At 43.2% G+C, this 16,939-nt stretch overlaps 1 protein-coding gene across 1 annotated transcript in view; it reads left to right on the forward strand.

Annotated features, from left to right (window-relative positions):
* LOC149452429 (trinucleotide repeat-containing gene 6C protein-like) overlaps positions 1-16,939 on the forward strand; it is a 179,613-nt gene that overhangs the window by 54,065 nt on the left and 108,609 nt on the right. The window lies entirely within an intron of this gene.

Below are 16,939 nucleotides of genomic sequence, written 5' to 3' on the forward strand. Positions count from 1 at the left end.
TTTTTTGCGATTATTCATCGCAGCAAATCATAGACCCTGCTTAGTCCATTACTTGCAGAGTCTCCTAGGGGACAGCTGAGGGGTGTTTTAGTGTGGTAACACACGATCCATTAGAAGATACCTTGGACGGACTGCTGTACTTGGATGATGACCCTATCCATCTATGAGACAACTTCGTTTGGATATCGGGATACCATCTATATGCATATTTGAACTATGCATCTGGTGAGTGCATGATTCAATTACTCTGATCACCGGAAGACGCACGTTTTTCAGTCACCATTTATTGTCTAAAGGACTATTATTGCTTTTTTGCACAGTTTTTGGCACTTTGTTATCACTTTACATATATATGGTTTATAATTATACTGTACTTTACTGTACTTTAGCGCTGCGCCCCCTCTTCTTTTTTATATGTCTTTTTGAGTCTTTTGGTACTTATTGGCGCATAGCAGCTTTTCCATCTAGCGCTCACTTTATCTCTATTTCTTGAGTATGGGTGGGATCACTGTCCCTGCACATGGGGTACCTTTTCCTCATCAATGCCCTGGGATGAGACAGTGACCGCATTCAGATGAAATCAACTTAGGACTTAGAGATGAGCTATGCACCACATGCAATGAATGTACATACTGAGTCCCAGTAAAACATGCTGTCCCATGTCACTGCAAACCTTGACTGTAATTGTTGCATTTAGGAGGGACACCGCTGAGCCTATGCCAACTCCACCTATCAAGCGTACCTTTGCCATCTCACTCCCAGTGACAGAATGGGGTCCTGCTGTGCACCTAGCATGGGCCTCATGCGTGCATTCAATGAACTCCTTTCATACCACTAGGGAGGGAGACAAAAGCAGCAACCCCCTTCGGTACCCCCTTTGCTACCAGAGGATACCTCACTCTGCCCAGGCACCACGATTCACAACAGGCTGCTATTCACTTGACACCAGTCTTTTGGTTACCTGTAGCAACTTCTCTCTCTTCCTTCACTCTGATGAGTTAATCTCTTGACTTTCATACCCTATATGTGCCATACTGACCCAAAGTAGTATATTGTATCTGCCATGTGACAGTCATGCACCCCTTTAGTAACTTCAGACCAGGCTTAAGAAAGTTTACCAACTTATTACTGAAAGTTCCGTAGCAGGGGCGGACTGACAACTCATGGGGCCCCCGGGCAATAGGGGATCATGGGGCCCCTGTGTCCTTGCCCAAACTCAAAAAAGCCTATGAAAAAGGTACCAGGGGCATCTCATGGGGCCCCCTACTGACCCCGGGCCTTGGGCAGTGCCTGAGTTTCCAAATGGTCAGTCCGCCCCTGTTCCGTAGTACAACACAGTAAAGTGCAAACATGATCCCTAACATCCTAACTCTAACTGCCTGACCATTTATTGGCTGCCCAGGCACACCTTTGAAAGGAGAAAGTCAACTTCTGGTAATTGTCCATGCTTGGCAGTGCTCCAAATAGGTTGGCATCTTCGGTCAAACTGCAGAGCCTAGCAGTTCCCCTCTGGAAGGCAGTGTTAGGACATCCCCAACCCTGGACGGTACCATAGTCCAGAACCAGGCACGACAGCAAGTACACAGATAAATGACACACGGAAGCCCTCAGTTCCCATTCTTGCCCCCTTTTATTGGCAGCATAGAGCAGGTAGGATGGGTCCAGAAAGCCAGCGAAGAAGGACCACAAAGTTTGACCCTTTCCCCCTGCCTGCCAGCCAGAACTCACTAACTACATTAGGCAACCTGCCTACAAACATTCACAAATTATTTTAAAAGAAATTCTACTAGTGTATAGCCAATGGTTAGCGAGGTCAAAATGGCATTCGTTTTCACAGTAACTAGAAAATTCTAATGAGCAAAATGGAAATAGGTGGAAATATATACTTGAAATAACAAATTTCTAACAGTGAATGCGGTTTGTGTTCCAAAATCAATTGTTAAAAGCCAACAAAAGTTTGAAGTGCTTTCAAATGTCATTTGTCATGTCATTGAAAGTAGTGATGAGAATTTTCATATAAACGTTCGTATTAGTGTGTAGCCAGCTTTAGTGAAGATTTGCTCATATTCATTCATCAAAACTGGTGACGTGCTACTGCTGTCATTTTGGTATTTTCCGTCCCAGGTCCCAAAATGGCCTACAGCGGTAATGTACCAACCTACGTCCGGATTCACCTAGCTTGCCCTGCACTCAGTACCTGCAGGTACCTGATCCACTGTAGGACTCTCCCCAAAAGGCATTATATAAATAATAAGCTTTGCATTTCTTCACTTTGAGCGCACTGTGAATATTAAACACTCAAAATGTGTTGAATATAAAAGTATTGAAGTGCCATGAATGGGTCTGTGCTGCAATCTGATTGGCTCAGCTTGTCTACAGCGGAGGCAGTTATGTCTAGTAATGGAAAGTAATGATTCTGTATATAGTATTAATGGTTGTCTCTCTACAAATAGCTTTTTAATGGCCTCACTCAGAGCACAGCCTGAAAGGGTGACAGGCAGCTGGGACCCGGCTGATGAACGAATACAGAAAGCAAAGGGAGGGAGATTGGCAGGGAGTTTTCTTCTTTTATTTTTTTTGCCGCTGTAAAAAGGCAGGAGAAGCTGACACTAGACACAAATCCATTATATATTTTTTGTCATTTATAGTAGCATTTAGAATGTTGTAACCCTTTCACTTTGTGGAACAGTAATCTGCAAATAAACTGCTTGGCTGCAGAAGGCTGCTTTTAAATCCGAACACAGGTGTTTTAGTATTATGTATTATAGTTATCGATTTTTAGAACACCAGCACCCTTCACAACACGGTCAAATTAGGAATGACATGGCAAAATATAGTACACATAAACTAAATACATGAAACAGCAGGCAGGGGAATCCTACCTAGAAGGGTAGGATTGGCTGGTTGGCTGCCTGTGTCTGTGAGAGGAAGTGAGAGGGAATCCCTCCAAAGTGAGAGAATCCCTGGTAGTCACCAGAACTAGTGTTCTCATTGGTAGATTTCCTCTTCATTCCTTTACTAGTGACAACTCACAGATGTGGGATTTTCTTTCACTTTTGGTGATAACACCTATTCTGGCTTAGGGTGGCTCCACTCTATGGAGGAGCACCAGAGACAATATTTGGACATCAGAAGACATGTGCAAAATGAAAAAAAATTTGTTTCATTTTGATTCATTATTTGACTAATTTTGTTTAGTTTGACCAGATAAATTAGTTTAATATGTTTTTCGGAATTCGTTTAGTTTTTTTGCATTCGACCACAATCAAGCAGATTCGAAAATAATTTTAATGAATTAGAAAATAATTCTAATGGATTCGATAATAATTCTAATGTTACAATCCATATCTGTTTTTGATGGTATATGGGCTATATGAAGAGTTGCATGACCATATTGGAAATTTCTATTTCAGCAAAAGTTTCACAGTGCCTTTGCGGATCACTACTCACGTTACCATAGCGCAGCTCGCAATTTTTTGTAAAGTATTTTAGTCTTTTCTAATCTATTCTTTTCTGTTTTATATTCTGTTCTAATGTATTCTGTTCTAATTCAAATTCATTCTATTCAAATTTTGAATTTCAGAAGGCAGTTATATTCTTTCTATTTTATTCTATTTTCTATATTATTCTATTCTTTGATTCTCTAGCCTAATCTTTTCTATTCTTTGATATTATATTCTAATTGATTCTATTCCTTTATTTTCTGTTCTATTTTGCTCTGTTTTACTCTATTCTATTCTAATGTATTATATTCTTTTCTTTTCCTTTATTTTCTATTCTGTTTTGTTTTACTCTGTTATTTTCTACGGAATTCTGTTCTATTTTTTTATTTTCTATTCTCTTCTTTTTTTCCTCTATTCTTTTCTATTTTATTCTATTCTATTATTTTATTTTCTATTCTTTTCTATTTCTTTATTTTCTGTTCTATTCTATTCTTGTTTTCAAATTCAAATTGGTTTTCGAATTTGAATTTTTTTTCGAATGTGTTTTCGAACTCGAATCGATTTGAATTTCAGACACATTTTGTTTCATAATTGCAGATTAGTTTAAATTCGTTACTGTTGTAATTCGGAATTCGGATACATCCGAATAACGGAAAATTTGTCCGAATTTCGATTTGGAACAACACTAACTGCACATATCTAGACAGCAGCACTGTCAATTTGGGGAGAGGGTAGTGTTAGATGTATTAACACATTTATATGGGCTTAACTAACAAGTTACAGCCAAACTCCAGCTAACACTTTTTTAAATAGTTACACCAATATTTTATTATATTTGGTTTAAAGGCAGCTACCACTTTAAAAGGATGTATATACTTTCGAATATTTTTATTGTTTTAACTAGGTATTAGTGTAGTTAATTTCCCTGTGCTGTTTGCTTGTTTTACCTTGTAATGATGGTCTCACATGTTGTGCCTGCAGTCTGTAGTTTCATGGCTGATCTATTTCCCAATAATCATGTATTGTTTCAGCTAGCTTGTCCTAAGCGCCAAAGAGACAAAACAACTTCCTGTTCTGGGTCACACAGCATTCAATGTATGCCTCGTCGTCCCCTCTATTGCTGCATCACAAATGCCAAGGTAACTTAGAATAGAGTTCTGTACCATTTGACTGGAATCAACACATAAATCAGCAAAGTCATCAATAAATGGTGCATACAAGCATTGACTGCAATATGTATAATAATACCATAACTAGTCTAGAGTGCACTATAGGAGAATGCTGAGGATATGGTGCAATGTCCCCTGAGAGATACCTCTTAAGCATAAGCAATTGGTGAAGGTCTCTGTGTAGCGGCTGTAAAGGGACAGCCTTTATTCGTAACTCTTTGGCTAGCTAGCGTCGGGGTCCAGTTGTACTGTTGGTGCGCATGAGATTAGTCCCAGTCAAGCCAGGCAGCAATAAGGCTACTAGATGGCTGTATGGTCAGTTCCTAAATGGCTTAGTCTCTCTAGCAGCAGATAGTAAATCCCCACAGCAGCAGCTCACCAGTCACACACAGCAATTAGTCCACTCTCTGCTCTGCACCCAGTTGACTCTGGCTGTCGGCACACCTGGACTCAGTACTCCGCATCCTGCTCAAGCCACCGTTATGTAGCAGTGATGGTGCACACAGGACAGCAATGTGTACTCTCCAGGCTCCGTCACCTCAAGAGGAAGCTGTGTCCTGTACTGCTTGAGAAAATGCAGCAATTTCCCTTCTTCCTGGCAATCTCTCTCTGGGAAATGCAATTTAAAAGCTCTTAATTATAGTAAATTCCTACAGTGCATTGTGGCCTAGTCTGTGGAACTCTTCCTGTTCAGCAGCTCCCTGCTCTTGCTGATATAGCTGTTAACCAGTTCAGCACCGCAGGGCAGCAGCAGTGTCTCCCTCGCTTTCCATTCTTAGCCAAGCACCTGGCTACAAATATATTACATATTTTCTTTTGGGTTGAGATAAGCTAAATTAAAGCCCTTTCTGAAAATTTCAACTCTATATTGATGTGCATGAAAAATAGGGGTGTGCCAGTGACTACCCTGTTATAAAGCACAGGGGTTCTGCACACTGCGGCCAAAAACATTACCCTGCTGCTATGTAAGGGTTGAGAAGGGTGAGATAGAGCAAACGAGGGTTATAACCCCTGTCAGATTTTTTTCGCCATGTTTCCCATTGCTGAGATTACACTTCCTGTCCCATAGGACGTCATACGACGTCCTCCAGCCCTAGCTGTGCATGCGTGCCCCCGGTGGTGTGCAGCGCGGCGATCGGTGATGCGCTGTGTCCCTGGGACACAGCGGATCACCGATCGCAGTAAAAAGCCGATGACATCGGCTCTATCATGTGATCAATCACAGCTGATCACATGTAAATAGGAAATGCTGGTTATCGGCAGTCCTCTCCACAAGCTGACAGCGCGTGAGGAGAGGAGAGCCGGTAAGCGGCATTCCTCAGGGGGGATATGTACACTGATCATCAGGGCACTGATCATCTGCGCCCTGATGATCAGTGTAGCCCCATCAGTGCCACCTGTCAGTGCCCATCAATGCCACATATCAGTGTACATCAGTGCCGCCTTTCATTGCCCATCATGCCACCAGTCAGTGCCGCCTATCAGTGACAGTCAGTGCCACCTATCAGTGTTCGTTAGTGCTGCCCATCAGTGCCACCTAACAGTTCCAGTCAGTGCCCATCAGCCATCAGTGCCATATATGAGTGCTGCCTTTCAGTGCCCACCAGTGATGCCTGTCAATGCCCAGCAGTGCCTCCTCATCAGTGCCGCCTATAAACGCCCATCAGTGCAGCCTATCAGTGCCCATCATATATCATAGCAGCCTCATTAGCGCACATCATTGAAGGAGAAAAATTACTTATTTACAAAATTTTATAACAGAAACGAAGAAAAAACTTTTTTTTTCAAAATGTTGTCTTTTTTAGTTTGCATAGCAAAAAAAAAAATCCAGTGTTGATTAAATACCACCAAAAGAAAGCTCTATATGTCTCAAATTATAAAAATTTCATATGGGCACAGTGTTGTATGACCGTGCAATTGTCATTCAAAGTGCGACATTGCTGAAAGCTGAAAATTGGCCTGGGCAGGAAGGGGGTAAAAGTGCCCAGTAGGCAAGTGGTTAAAGGAATTTCTTGGGGACCCCAGAGCACCCCCATTTGAAAATTTCAACTTTTTTGTGGACAACTCAAAATTTGGGATTTTCTTTTACTTTCACTTTCAATGATAACGGTAAACAGGACAAACAGAGAGGGAGAATCTTCCGAACAGAGGCACAGATAGCAATAACAATTGACAAGTGTTCTAAACCCTCTCCACTTTATCCAAAACTAAAAAAAAAGTTTTGTCTTTAGTTATGTTAAATATCAAGGCCTGTTTGACTGCTTTATTGAACTATAAGGCCTCATGCACACAGGACATTTTTGCAGCTGCTGCTATGGGCGTCAGGCTTTTTTTTTTTTCCTGCCTCTAAACTCTCCTCCATGTTTGTTTACAAGTCCATGCACACATAGACTTTTAGCAGTGTTTAGTGGCAGGAGAGTTTAGAGGCAGTAGAAAAAACATCTGTCAGTGCGTCCAGGAGCAGCAAAGTTTGGGCAGAATAAAATGCTTGAAGCTTGAAAATGCGTCTAAATATGTCAAAACGCGCTTTAACGCTAGGCACGTTAATGCTTGAGCGTTAATTAATTTCAATGGCCAGAATAAATTATTTGATGAATTGATGCCCAAGTGCTTGACGCCTGTAAATGCACTCAAACACTTGTAAAAGAGTTAGACTCTTACAAGCTTCAAGCGTTTTTTCTTTGCAAAAACGCTTCTAGGAGAGTTAAAAAAAAAGTAATGTGTGCATGAAGCCTACTACGGATAATCAATGTGTATTTGACACTTAAAAAATGTGCTACACTTGTATGTAGTAAAGTTAAAATGCAATATTTATATTATATATATACTGTACATAAACGCCACCATCAGTACCACCCCGCAAGCCAAAGTTCTAGGTGTCACTCTAGACTCCAACCTATCCTTCCAACCCCATGTCCAATCGCTGGCAAATTCATGCAGGCTCCACCTCCGCAACATCTCCAAAATACGTACGTTCCTAACCCCAGACACTACTAAAGAACTCATCACTGCCTTATTATCTCACGACTCGACTACTGCAACTCCCTCCTCACCGGCTTACCTCATCACAGACTCTCCCCGCTTCAGTCTATCCTTAATTCTGCGGCCAGACTCATCCACCTCACCAACTGTTCTGTATCCGCCACCCCCCTCTGTCATTCCCTCCACTGGCTTCTGATTGCCCAACGCATAAAATTCAAACTACTAACATTGACGTACAAAGCTATTCATAATACTGCCCCAAACTACCTCACCGAACTGATATCCAAATACCACCCAACACGTCCTCACAAGACCTCCAGTTCCCTGGTCTCCTCCTCCCATGCCCGACTCCAGGACTTCTCCAGGTCTTCCCCCATCCTCTGGAACTCACTACCCCAATCCATCAGACTGTCATCTACCCTCCTCACCTTTAGGCGCACCCTGAAAACCCATCTCTTCAGGGAAGCCTACCCCGCCCTCACCTAACAGCCGATCTCCTCCACTCCTCCTACCACTCCATCCCCCAAAGCCATTTCCTCCTGTACCACTATCCCCTCTCTCCTAGATTGTAAGCTCCAAGGAGCAGGGCCCTCGAACCCCTCGTGTATTGTATTGTTACTGTATTGTCTCATGTACTGTCCCCCAGTATAATGTACAGCGCTGAGCAAACTTTTTGGCGCTATATAATACTGTATAATAATAATAATAATAATAATAATAAACAATCAGTCAGTGCTTTTTTTCAGCAGGAATGCAGGGGAAAGCAGTTCCGGCTCCTCCAGAACTGAATGTGTGTAATGGCGAGGGGTGCTGGGTTGTGCTGGAAGGTCTATTGATGCTTGCTGCTGGAGGATCTATTGTTAGTGCAAGAGATCTATTTTTTACATGGTGGTCTATTGTTGCTGGGGAGATCTGTTGTTGCTGGTGGGGGATCTGTCTTTGCTGGAAGGTATCTACTGTTGATGAAGGGGTTCAAACTTCTGTGCTTCTCAGTATCATTTTAATTATATAGGTGGACAAAGGCAGCAATATTTTCTTATTACATATACAAGCTTTGCTTTTTGCTTTTCAGCACAATGGATGTGCTTTACTACTCATTCTTAGAATATAAGTCTATGCAGATGATTTAGTAAAGGAGTAGAGAATCTGTACAAAGTAGCTCTGTGTTCACTTCAGTGAAAGGAAGGGGCAGCACTCAAGGACAATGAGGTGTTCTGCATTCACATGTGTTGTCAAGAAAGATGCTGACAGGAGGACAAATCAGAGAGATGTGTTCATCAGTCTGTTTCTGCTCCATCTCTGTTCAGTCACAGGCTGGGGTCAGGGACGTGACCTATATGTGCCACTTAAAATGTATGTAAACCCTAACAATGAACTTCCCTTATACTCTCTCTTTTCATTGGTTACAAATACCATTGAAAGTTCTTTCTTTCATTATATCTTCAATAAGTGCATACAAACACCTGGTAATCATGTCAGAAACTCAGAGCTGTCCTGTGCACACCTCTTGTGTTATTTTAATCAGTTGCGCCATTTGCTGCATGAATAGAAGACAAAGTTGCAATGAGTTTCTACAATGTTCTTTATGAATTCCAGGGATACAATAGGGGAATTCAATAAATTCCTAGGGACACTTTTCTGGCCCTTTAAAAGGTCCTGCATCAGATTCAAAAAGCACTACCACCTATTTCGGTAGCTTTGCTGAAATGTGCAACTGATTCAGGCAGTTCCTAATAATGCCACTTTTACAAAGTATCACTATGGCTGCACCAGCAATACCTCCAGTTAGCACTGGAGATAATTAGGACCAGATCAATGTTGGCATACAGAGATAAGCAGAGTGCCTGTCTCTGTACACCTTGTAGCAGGTGGCATGTTTACTGCTGCTACCCACTCCCCAGCTGTCACTGGTTGTCAAGGAAGCTGTCAGCTTAACAGTGACAGGCTGCTAGCAACCAATTATGCTAACAGTGGGCAGAACCTGGTTGGGAAGCTGAGGGACTAGGTCCTCATCCAGTCCACTTTCGCCTTGTGATTGACAGCAGGCAGTGGGCAGATTCCATAGCCAATATCAGGCTGTCTATTGGCTATGTAATCTGCCCTCTGCTTGCAACAACAAAGGGAGTGGACCTATTGGGGATCTAGTATCTGTGAATCCCCTTCAGTCTCTGCCTACCCAGCTACAAACTCATCTGCCACTGTGCTGTCTGTGTGACAGCTGCAGCGGCGGGGAGCGATCTCTGCTGCACTGAGGATGGTGGTCCATTTGGACACTCTGGCCTTAGCGCGCCTCTGAAGCAACAACATTTGTAGTGCTGAGGCACAACAGGATTCTAAATAGTGTTGTAGAAACCCCGGAGTGTGTTTTGCTTTAATAAGTCCTCAGTCACTGACCTGGAACACGTATGCAGATCAGGAGCTCTGGCTTCATTCTGGCTTCACCATGTGCATTCTTCTTCCAGGTCAGTGACTCAGAAAACAGAGACAACCAGACAACTAGCACTTTCAAAAGTTAAAATGCATTCCAGGTGCAATACAGTATAATTCTGAGGGTCTTTCAATGCACTGAATGAGTAAACCACTAAAACTGCCAGTAGAAATGGGGTTGATTACAAAAAGCTCTTTGGCTAGCTAGCATGTGCTCTATATTACACATACTGTATAAAGCATGTCAAAGAAATTGAACAGTTGTGCAGCTGACACTCAAATGAGGACAATGTTTCAATTTATGACATCTGGCTGATGTGAAACAAATGTGCTGTCTATAAGGCACAGTTTTGTCAGTGGTGTATCCTGTGACCCACATCCTATAACTATACTGTTGATGGTTATCCTTTTATTTAAAGTGAACCTGTCAGGTCCCTGCTTAGTTGACAATACCACTGTATAATTAGTAGTGATTCTAAACATAACATTTTTTAAAAATTTTAAATAATAAACATTTTATACTTATCTGCTCTGTGCAAGAGTTTTGCACAGAGAAGCCCCGATTCTCCCTTTCTCGGGTCCCCCTAGCTTCTCCACAGTGCCGAGTGCCCCTATGGGCTTACTCCCAAGCTGGCTCTGTCCATTGACAGAGTGAGGCTCGGCCCCGCCTCCTCCTCCTTCTCACTGGCTGTTATTGACAACAGCAGGAGCCAATGGCTCCCGCTGCTGTCTCTGAGCCAATGAGGTGGGAGAGAGTAGAGACCCTCTGCCTCGTGCACAGCACTGGATCGGGCTCAAGTAACTACAAGGATGGGGCTGTGGGAGGGGAGCTGCATACAGAAGGCCTTTGACCTTCTGCCTTTAGAACCACTATATTGCTGTGCCACTGTGGAGCCCCTAAATTGTAGTCAAAGGCTATACACTGTCTAATATGCAACCCTTGCACTGCACGTTTCCTCCTTTGGAACCCATGCATGTCAACCCGGCAAGCTGTGTTGCATTCAGCTAGCCCATTCTTTTGAATGGGCTGCCTAATGCATCACAGTGGACCAAAAATTGTGCAAGCAGAATTTTTAGCAATGCAGTGCCCTGCAATGCAAAAGAATTTTGCAAATGTGCTTGGGCGGCATTCAGAATGCATTGCAGTGGTGCACACAGTAACACATGCATTACCACAGTGCAATGGTGTGAATAGGCCGTTACTTCTAACTGCAGCCTTTAGAGAAGGGCCCTATACGGCCCCAGATGGGTGTGAATGCAGCCCAACACAAAATCGTAAACTTACTTAGAAATGTTTTTTTTTGTTTTTCAAATGCGTTTGACAGTTTGACAGTGATTTTTATATGTTTTATCTTCCCAAAGCAAAATCACCCACTGTTTACAATCACGCCATATTCATGTCATCAGTTTTCAGCGGCTCCTATATTCGTGAGCAACTATTTTCAAGAATGAAACACACAAAAGGCAAAATTAGAACCAAAATAGTTAGTAATAATAATGATCACCTTGAGAATTCTTTGGCAATTGCTACTACATCCATCCAACCAGATATTGATGTGTTATTATCCACTTGCCCTCCCGAGGATTTACCCCCCCTTCCTGACCAGGCCATTTTATACGATACGGCGCTGTGTTATTTTAACTGACAATTGCGCGGTCATGCAATGCTGTACCCAAATTAAATTTACATTCTTTTTTCCTACAAATAGAGCTTTTTGGTGGTATTTGATCGCCTGTGCATTTTTTTTCATTTTGTGCTATATACAAAAAAAGCCCAACAATTTTGAAAAACAAAACAATATTTTTTACATTTTGCTATTAAACATATTCAGTAAAGAAATGTAAAAAATCTAATTTCGTCATAAATTTGGGCCAAAATGTATTCTGCGACAAAATGTATTCTGCGAAAAAAATCCTAATACGTGTAAATTAATTGCTTTACGTGAAAGTTATAGCATTTACAATTGGCGGTATAGACATTGAAATTTTTTTTTTTCTACTAGTAATGGCGGCGATCAGCAACTTATAACGGGACTGCATCCGGCATTTTGAAACTGGGGGGAACTGACTTGGTGTCACTGACATCCCCAGTGGCACCAATCCAGTGATCAGTGCTAATAAAAAGCACTGACACTGTACTAATGGCACTGGTCAGGAAGGGGTTAACGTGTGGGGCGATCAAAGAGTTTACTGTGTGCTGTTTCACTATGTTGACTGTGTGTGCTTCACTGTAAGCACAGTGCATACAAAGCAGTGTGCAGGAGCTGACAGGGGAGAGATATGTGTTGTTTATACACAGGTCTCCCCCTCGTTTGAGATACTCGGTGATCACCGGGTGTCGGCGAGTAATCACCGGCTGGGACCTGGTGATTAACAGCCATGGCCACTCACGCCGCCTACCCGGAACTGCAAAATCACGTATATACAGTATATGTGATTTTGCACACCCATGCCACTTGTAGCAGTATTTCTGCTATAGGGCGGAACGGAAACGGCTAATTAATCAAAAAGAGTGTCAAATATTGCACTAGTTTTATGTTGCCCCCTTTTACTTCTATAAGTAATAAAGATGAAGTTGTATTACTTATGTAGGTACATTATCTATTAACTCACCTCCCTCCAGGACCTCTTAATCACAAATTTTCTACTTGCCATTACCAAAACCTGGCTTCATGATTCTGACACTGCTTCCCTTTCCCATGGTGGCCTTCTCTGGACTCACTCTCCCAGACCCAGTGGATGGAAAGTAGGGGGAGTAGGATTCCTCCTTGCCCACAGAGCACCTATCAGGTACTTCATGCACCTCCCTCTCTGACACTCTGCTCTTTTGAGGCACATTGTATATGTCTATTCTCTCCTGTTTCTCTAAGAATTGCTGTGATCTACTGGCCCCCTGGACCGGTATCTACCATCCTTGATTACTTCTCTGCCTAGCTACCCTTCTTTCTCTCTTCTGAAATCCCACAATCATTCTTAGTGACTTCAATATCCCTTTTAATGCTAACACTCCTGCTACTTCTAAACTCCTTTATCTAGCCTCCTCTTTTGGCCTGAAGCAATACATACAGGCTTCGACTCACTCCAATGCCAACACCCTTGCCCTTGTATTGTCCTATCTATACACTCCATGCAACCTTTCCAACAACCCTCTCTCCTGCTCTCTGATCACCACCTTATTAGCTTCACTCTCTCCCTGTCTCCCACCTCCTCTCCCTCCAACCACCTAACAGTTACTCGTAGAAACCTTCGCCACCTCAACCTCTCTCTTCTCTTTACTCTGTTACTGACCACCTCTATGACAAAATATCATCCCTGTCCTGCCCATATCTAGCCACTTCTGTCTACAACAGTTCACTGTCATCCTCCCTAGACAAGCTTGCCTCCTTCACTACATACAGAGTTAGGCCCCAACCCCTGCAACCTTATGACACCATGACACCATAGGTCTCAAAAAACATAGCTGTGCTCTTGAGCATCTGTTGCATAAGACGAAGTCTCAGAAAGACTTCAACCAATATAAATCTGCTCTCCAGAAATATTTTTCCTGCCTACACACTGCAAAGCAGACCTATTTCATTACTCTCATTAACACCTTCTCATCCAGTCCCCGTCAACTCTTCTCTACCTTAAACTCTTCTTCATTCTCCACTGCCTCCATCCTCTAACTCACTCACTGCCCAGGAAAACGCCAATCACTTCAAAAATAAAATCGATACAATTCATGTGGAGATCTCCGACGCGCAGATACCTCCCCTACGTAACACTCCATATCCACAGGGACAATCACTACTTCCCACATTCAACCCCACTACTATAGATGAGGTTGCTAAACTTTTTTCCAAAGCCAACCTAACCATGTGCCCCCTGGACCCCGTTTCATCTCAAATGCTATGGTCGCCCTCTGGCTCTATCCTACACTCTAACTCATCTAACTCACATCTTCAATCTTCTCTAAAACATGCACTAGTCGCCCCCATACTTAAAAAGCCCTCACTAGACCCCACCAATCTTAACAACCTACGATCCATCTCCTTACTCCCCTTCTCCTCAAAACACCTTGAACACCTGGTCTACAACCAGCTGAGCAATCTCCTCACTGAGAATAACCTTCTTGATCCCCTTCAGTCTGGATTTTACTCTCAGCACTCAATGGAAGCTGCTCTCCTTAAACTTACAAATGATCTATCCATCCATCCATTCAGTTGTATCCAACCCTTGGCAATTGCATGGACCATCACTCGTAAGTGACTTTTTCCATGAACTCTCTTGGAATTTTACAGGGTAGGTTGCTAGATCTTTCCCCAACCCTACCATGCAGGAGATCCCACATGGCCAGGAATGAAACTAGGACAATTTAGACAGGAGCCAACTAACCTACCAGCATGTCTTTGGAGTGTGGGAGGAAACAGAAGTACCCGGAGGAAACCAACACAAGCAGAGGGAGAACATGCAAACTCCATGCAGAAGGCACCATGGTTGGGAATTGAACCCATGACCCATTTACTGCAAGGCAGACGTGCTAACCACTAAGCCACTGTGCCGCCCACAAACTATCTACTAATGGCTAAAACCAATGAGCACTATTCTGTACTCCTACTCCTGGACCACTCTGCTGCCTTTGACACAGTGGATCACTCCCTCCTCCTCAAAAAACTCTACTCCTTTGGTCTCCATGACTGCTCTTCGTTGGTTCTCATCCTACCTGTCCTACCCCACCTTCAGTGTCACTTACAATTCTACTTCCTCTTCTCCTCTTCCTTTCTCCATTGGGATTCACCAAAGCTCTTTTCTGGGACCCCTCCTATTCTCAACCTACACCTCCTCTCTGGGTCAGTTTATTGCCTCCCATGGCTTTCAATACCATTTTTATGCTGATGACACCCAAATTTATCTCTCTACCCCTCAGCTCACTTCATCAGTCTTCTCACGCATCACTAGTCTACTAACAGACATATCAGCCTGGATGTCACACCACTTCCTGAAAATTAATCTATCCAAAACTGAGCTCATAATATTTCCTCTCCTACATGCCTCTTCCACTGATTTCTCTGTCATAATCAATGGCTCAATCATTAACTCGTCCTCCACATGCCAGGGTGCAAGGTGTAATCCTGGACTCTGAACTATCCTTTCGACCCCATATCCAATCACTGTCCAAAGCTTGCCTCAACCTCCAACATCTCCAAGATACGCCCCTTCCTAACCAATTACACCACAAAGCTTCTAACTCACTCCCTGGTCATCTCCCGCCTTGCCTACTGCAACTCCCTCCTCACTGGCTTACCTTTTCATAGGCTATCCCCCCTCCAGCCCATCATGAATGCTGCTGCTAGACTCATCCACCTTACCAAACATTCAGTGTCTGCCACCCCTCTTTGCCAGTCCCTCCACTGGCTCCCACTCACCCAATGAATACAATTCAAAATACTTCCAACTTATAAAGCCATCCACAACTCAGCCCCTAGTTACATCACTAACCTGGTCTCAAAATACCAACCAAATTGTTCTCTTCATTCCTCCCAAGACCTCCTGATCTCTAGCTCTCTTGTCACCCCCTCCCATGCGTGCCTCCAGGACTTCTCTAGAGCTGCTCCCATCCTCTTGAACTCCCTTCCCCAATGTGTCTGACTATCTCCATCTCTGTCCACTTTTAGATGATCCCTGAAAACCCATCTCTCCAGAGAGGCCTATCCTGCCCCTACCTAACACAGTTCCCACCTTTTTGTATCTCTTGACTCTCCCTCTTAGATTGTAAGCTCTAACGAGCAGTTCCCTCTGAATCCTCCTGTATTAATTTGTATTGTAATTGTACTGTCTGCCCTTATGTTGTAATGCACTATGTAAACTGTTGGCGCTATATAAATCCTGTATAATAATAATAATCAATGATCTTTACCTTGTGATGTTTTTCTGCTCATCAGTTATCCTTATTGTTAATGTATTTTATGTGTGACCCAAGACAATTCCTATTCTTCCAATGTGGACCAGGAAACTCAAAGTTTGGACACCCCTGCTTCAGAGCAACTCCTGGATTCAGATATTACCCACTTTGTGCTGATTGTACACATATATGTGGCCTCTTGGTGGGTGGGCCTTAACGCCCAGCAGATGCATACTGTATATGCAGCCCTTATAAAACTCTTACTGTGCTGATGCTCCCAGCATAGTAGGCGGCAGGGAACGGTAAGCTCCCAGTGCATACTTACCATCAGGAGCATTCCAATCATTTGACTGCTGTGGCAGCCAATCACAGCGGTCACATAGCCTCTGCTTATGGGCATCTAGAATCTCTTAAAGGGCTGGGAGGCGTCAATGTGAAGGGGTTAACTAGTTTTGATTTAAAGCCATTCTATTCTATAGCTCTATGAAACTTAGTTTCTGCCCATCAGCCATTGCACATACTAAATGTGCTTAGACTAACATTTCTATGGGTCTAAACACATCCCCCATAGCCATCCAACAATGCTGCTAACAAGGAGAAAGCTGAATTGATAGTCAGTGCTTGTCTCTGGCTCCAAGCACTTGCCTGAGGCAAGCACTGGTGATAGAAATGCTGAGGACATGTCAGCCTCCTGTCTCTCTGAATTCTTCTTGCCAGTGTTTGTCACAGGAAAATGCTTGGAGCTGGAGAAATGCACTAGCTATCAATGTGACGATCGCGCGTCAGACCCCTGACCTTCTCACCAAACTTGTGACCGAAGGATTAGCCAATCTTTAACCGCGATGTCACATGCGTAACAATGCCATGCCCAGCTGCACCCTGCACAACGATTTTCCAGCGAATGGACCACAAATCGATGTACTGGCAGCCTGAATGCAATTGTTACTGGGTCAGGTTAATTACGCAATTAACCCTTCACACTGCCACCACCTCCTTTTTGTACAGAGAAAGAGGAAACTCGGCAATATCAGCAATAA

The sequence above is a fragment of the Staurois parvus genome, unplaced genomic scaffold (assembly GCF_062004578.1).
Source record: "Staurois parvus isolate SC_StPar_1 unplaced genomic scaffold, SC_StPar_1.0 ptg000473l, whole genome shotgun sequence".
Lineage (NCBI taxonomy): Eukaryota > Metazoa > Chordata > Amphibia > Anura > Ranidae > Staurois > Staurois parvus.